This window comes from Coregonus clupeaformis, unplaced genomic scaffold, assembly GCF_020615455.1.
Source record: "Coregonus clupeaformis isolate EN_2021a unplaced genomic scaffold, ASM2061545v1 scaf3917, whole genome shotgun sequence".
In the NCBI taxonomy this organism is placed as follows: Eukaryota; Metazoa; Chordata; class Actinopteri; order Salmoniformes; family Salmonidae; genus Coregonus; species Coregonus clupeaformis.
In genome coordinates, this window is record NW_025537371.1 from 4,084 (window position 1) to 10,000 (window position 5,917).

The 5,917-nt window shown below is 42.0% G+C and overlaps 1 long non-coding RNA gene across 1 annotated transcript in view; it reads left to right on the forward strand.

Annotated features, from left to right (window-relative positions):
• Positions 1-2,195: 2,195 nt before the first annotated feature.
• The window catches only part of LOC123490422, a 7,766-nt gene continuing 4,044 nt past the window's right edge, over positions 2,196-5,917 (forward strand). Inside the window, exons 1-2 of the long non-coding RNA XR_006660947.1 lie at positions 2,196-2,320; positions 2,441-2,483. This is a non-coding gene — a long non-coding RNA (uncharacterized LOC123490422). The remainder of the gene's footprint in view (positions 2,321-2,440; positions 2,484-5,917) is intronic.

A 5,917-nucleotide genomic window follows, 5' to 3' on the forward strand; every position in this document is an offset into this window, starting at 1 on the left:
AAGGCCGGAGCCAGAACCGCCGCCGAGGAGGGCCACGCCCAGCCCTCCCCTGTTTTAGTTCAGGTTGGAGGCGCGGTCCCAGTCCGCGCCTTTAGAGGGGGTACTGTCACACCCTGGCTCTGGGACTCTGGAAGTTGTTGAGCCAAGGTGTGTTAATTCTATGTGTTTATTTATATGTTGTTATTCGGTGTGTTTATTTCTATGTTGGCTAGAGGACTCCCAATCAGAGGCAACGAGTGTCAGCTGTCGTTGGTTGTCTCTGATTGGGAGCCATATTTATACTGTCTATTTTCCCTTTGTGTTTGTGGGTTCTTGTTCCGTGTTCGTCATTGTTACCGTGGACTTCACTGAAGTCGTTTTCTTGTTTTGTTGATTGTGTTCTATTATCACTAAAGATAATAAAGTTAAAACATGTTCGTTCATCACGCTGCGCCTTGGTCTGTTCATTACCACGATCGTGACACTGGTGCTGTGATCCTGGAGAGACTGTTTATATATGATGTTTATATATTCATATACAGCTGGTGCTGTGATCCTGGAGAGAGACCTGTTTATATATGATGTTTATATATTATATACAGCTGGTGCTGTGATCCTGGAGAGACCTGTTTATATATGATGTTTATATATTATATACAGCTGGTGCTGTGATCCTGGAGAGACCTGTTTATATATGATGTTTATAGTATTATATAGCAGCTGGTGCTGTGATCCTGGAGAGACCTGTTTATATATGATGTTTATATATTATATACAGCTGGTGCTGTGATCCTGGAGAGACCTGTTTATATATGATGTTTATATATTATATACAGCTGGTGCTGTGATCCTGGAGAGACCTGTTTATATATGATGTTTATATCATTATATACAGTGGTGCTGTGATCCTGGAGAGACCTGTTTATATATTATATACAGCTGGTGCTGTGATCCTGGAGAGACCTGTTTATATATGATGTTTATATATTATATACAGCTGGTGCTGTGATCTGGGAGAGACCTGTTTATATATTATATACAGCTGGTGCTGTGATCCTGGAGACCTGTTTATATATGATGTTTATATATTATATACAGCTGGTGCTGTGATCCTGGAGAGACCTGTTTATATATGATGTTTATATATTATATACAGCTGGTGCTGTGATCCTGGAGAGACCTGTTTATATATGATGTTTATATATTATATACAGCTGGTGCTGTGATCCTGGGAGACCTGTTTATATATGATGTTTATATATTATATACAGCTGGTGCTGTGATCCTGGAGAGACCTGTTTATATATGATGTTTGATATATTATATACAGCTGGTGCTGTGATCCTGAGAGACCTGTTTATATATGATGTTTATATATTATATACAGCTGGTGCTGTAATCCTGGAGAGACCTGTTTATATATGATGTTTATATATTATATACAGCTGGTGCTGTGATCCTGGAGAGACCTGTTTATATATGATGTTTATATATTATATACAGCTGGTGCTGTGATCCTGGAGAGACCTGTTTATATATGATGTTTATATATTATATACAGCTGGTGCTGTGATCCTGGAGAGACCTGTTTATATATGATGTTTATATATTATATACAGCTGGTGCTGTGATCCTGGAGAGACCTGTTTATATATGATGTTTATATATTATATACAGCTGGTGCTGTGATCCTGGAGATCCCTGCCCTTCCTGTGACTGAGGGAGATTCAGTGACTCTACGCTGCAGATATCAGAGAACTCCCTCTAACCTCACAGCTGATTTCTACAAAGATGGATCCCTCATCAGGACTGAGACTACAGGAGAGATGACCATCCCTGCAGTATCCAAGTCAGATGAAGGACTCTACAAGTGTACCAACTCTGAAGGAGAATCACCAGAGAGCCGGATGACTGTGATGACAGAGACAGGTGAGACATTATGTTCATAATAACCTGTGTTCTTATAATCTCTGCCAAGTGCCCCACCCCACCATTATGTCTAAAATAATATTAATCTGCCAACTGCTTGGTCATTAGAAGTAATAAATATGTCTAAGATAATATTAATCAGATTACAGTTTGAAAATAACTATTTACTGTGTTGTTTCCTCTTGTGTTTGTGAAGTTAGGGGCTCTGCCTCCTCCCCCTCTCTCCCCCTCCCCCCTCCCTCTCTCCTCCTCCCTCTGTCTGTGTCTGGGTTGGTGGCTCTCTCCATCTCTCTGATCATTCTACTGGTCCTGTTCTGCAAGAGGAACAAAGATGATGTAGCAGCTGAACCCAGAGATGTTACGTATGCTGACGTTAGATTCACACAGGACCCAGAACCCAGGAGAAGGAGAGGTACACTCTCTCACACACACACACACACACACACACACACACACACACACACACACACACACATACACACACACAGTACAATGTGTTTCTGTTTTTAACCCATTGTCTCGTCTCCTCCAGACTGATCCAGTCTACTCTGCAGTGAAGACCTCCAACACCACAGGTACTATAATACTGTATAACACTATAAGATACAGCTCATGTATTATGAGTATTCAACACCACAGGTACTATAATACTGGTCCAGTCTGTGTTAATATCCTCTCTCTCTCCTGTGTTTAGTTCCAGGTGGATCCAGTCCAGTCTGTGTTAATATCCTCTCTTGCCTGTGTTTAGTTCCAGGTGGATCCAGTCCAGTCTGTGTTAATATCCTCTCTCTCCTGTGTTTAGTTCCAGGTGCATCCAGTCCAGTCTGTGTTAATATCCTCTCTCTCTCCTGTGTTTAGTTCCAGGTGGATCTGGTCCAGTCTGTGTTAATATCCTCTCTCTTGCCTGTGTTTAGTTCCAGGTGGATCCAGTCCAGTCTGTGTTAATATCCTCTCTCTCTCCTGTGTTTAGTTCCAGGTGGATCCAGTCCAGTCTGTGTTAATATCCTCTCTCTCCTGTGTTTAGTTCCAGGTGGATCCAGTCCAGTCTTTGTTAATATCCTCTCTCTCTCCTGTGTTTAGTTCCAGGTGGATCCAGTCCAGTCTGTGTTAATATCCTCTCTCTCCTGTGTTTAGTTCCAGGTGGATCTGGTCCAGTCTGTGTTAATATCCTCTCTCTCTCCTGCTAATTTGCTAGAGAACCATACATTACATTTACATTTACATTTTAGTCATTTAGCAGATGCTCTTATCCAGAGCGACTTACAGTTAGTGAGTTAGTCATTATTATTATTATTATTTTTTTTCATACTGGAATCGAACATACATTATTATTATTTTATTTTTTTCATACTGGCCCCCCCGTGGGAATCGAACCCACAACCCTGGCGTTGCAAACGCCATGCTCTACCAACTGAGCTACATCCCTGCCGGCCACTCCCTCCCCTACCCTGGACGACGCTGGGCCAATTGTGTGCCGCCCCAATTCGGATTTAAGTATAACTTTTGTATGACTGAAGCTTTTAGTGATAGGTCTAATGCTTTAATATTTAATAATTTATTCATATTCATTATATAAATAGGCCCGTTTAATTTTGTCTGGCTTGCCGTTCCAAATAAAATGGAATATTTTTTCTCATATAATTAAAAAAACTGTTCGCTAGGCGTAGGCAAGACCATAAGCAAATAGGTAAACTGGGGTATTACTAAAGAGTTGATCAGGGTGATTTTTCCACAAATTGACAGGTATTTACCTTTCCATGGTAGCAAGATCTTATCTATTTTTGCTAACTTTCTATTAAAATGTATTGGAGTGAGATCATTTATTTCATTTGGGATATGTATTCCGAGTATATCCACATCACCATCAGACCATTTTATTGGTAAACTGGGCAGCTCGCGGCTGTGCTTCCCTTTGTAGTCTGTAATAGTTTTGAAGCCTTGCCACATCCGACGGAGCGTCAGAGCCGGTGTAGTACGATTCAATCTTAGTCCTGTATTGACTCTTTGCCTGTTTGATGCCTCGTCGGAGGGCATAGCGGGATTTCTTATAAGCGTCCGGGTTAGAGTCCCGCTCCTTGAAAGCGGCAGCTCTACCCTTTAGCTCAGTGCGGATGTTTCCTGTAATCCATGGCTTCTGGTTGGGGTATGTACGTACGGTCACTGTGGGGACGACATCATCGATGCACTTATTGATGAAGCCAGTGACTGATGTGGTGTACTCCTCAATGCTATCTGAAGAATCCCGGAACATGTTCCAGTCTGTGCTAGCAAAACAGTCCTGTAGCTTAGCATCTGCGTCATCTGACCACTTTTTTATTAACCGAGTTACTGGTGCTTCCTGCTTTAGTTTTTGCTTATAAGCAGGAATCAGGAGGATAGAGTTATGGTCAGATTTGCCAAATGGAGGGCAAGGGAGAGCTTTGTATGTGTCTCTGTGTGTGGAGTAAAGGTGGTCTAGAGTTTTTTTTCCTCTGGTTGCACAGTTAACATGCTGGTAGAAATTAGGTAGAACGGATTTAAGGTTCCCTGCATTAAAGTCCCCGGCCACTAGGAGCGCTGCCTCTGGATGAGCGTTTTCCTGTTCACTTATGGCCTTATACAGCTCATTCAGTGCAATATTAAGGCCAGCATTGGTTTGTGGTGGTAAATAGACAGCTATGAAAAATATAGATGAAAACTCTCTTGGTAAATAGTGTGGTCTACAGCTTATCATGAGGTACTCTACCTCAGGCGAGCAAAACCTCGAGACTTCCTTAGTATTTGATTTTGTGCACCAGCTGTTGTTTACAAATATACACAGACCGCCACCCCTTGTCTTACCGGAGTCAGCCGTTCTATCCTGCCGATGTAGCGTATATCCCGTCAGCTGTATGTTGTCCATGTCGTCGTTCAGCCACGACTCGGTGAAACGTAAGATATTATAGTTTTTAATGTCCCGTTGGTAGGATAACCGTACTCTTAGGTCATCTAATTTATTTTCAAATGATTGAACATTGGCTAATAGGATTGATGGAAGAGGCAGTTTACTCGCTCGCCGTCGGATCCTTACAAGGCACCCCGACCTACGTCCACGATATCTCTGTCTCTTTCTCCTGCGAATGACGGGGATTTGGGCCTTGTCGGGTGTCTGTAGAATATCCTTCGTGTCCGACTCGTTGAAGAAAAGATCTTCGTCCAATACGAGGTGAGTAATCGCTGTCCTGATATCCAGAAGCTCTTTTTGGTTATAAGAGACGATGGCAGAAACATTATGTACAAAATAAATTACAAATAACGCGGAAAAACACACATAATAGTACAGAAGGTGGTGGGGATAGGATTGAGAAGGCAGGTAGAAGGCTTAAGTTGTGATATCACTTTCCTGAGCATGTCTGTGTCAACCAAGGAAAATAAATCCATAGGGCCTTTGCGTGGTAGACTAGGGCACATATCATCAAACTTCTCATCAGGTCTTGCTTGACTGATACCCAGCCTAATGTTGGTTATCTTATCTCTGAAATATGCCTCAAACTCATCACATTTAGATGTGGAGGAAAGTTCACATAGGTTTGCGGGGGGTCGGATTCATCAGGCCATCAATGGTCGAGAAGAGCACTCTGGCCGTTATTCTGATTCTGAGTTAGAAAAATGAGCTCGTCTGGCATTTCTAATTGCCTTGTTATATATCCCAAGTTGCTCTCTCAGAATATCATAATGGACCTACAACTTTGACTTTCTCCACTTCCGCTTTGCCTTTCTGCAATTTCTCTTAAATGTATTAGTTTCCTCACTCATCCAAGGGGCTCTCCGTTTGGATGGGGCCTTTATCAGCTTTACTGGAGATATGACATCAATAGTTGCTCTTAATTTGGTATTAAAGTTATCAACTAAATCATCCCAAGAGGAAGGCAGAATAGGTGGTGGAGTATAGTTCATACACAATAAAATCTGTAGCAACTTCAGAGGTCAGACAGCGTTTCTTAAGGCGTTCAGTATTAGCCTGTGTTGCTATGGGCAACAAGGTAGTAAA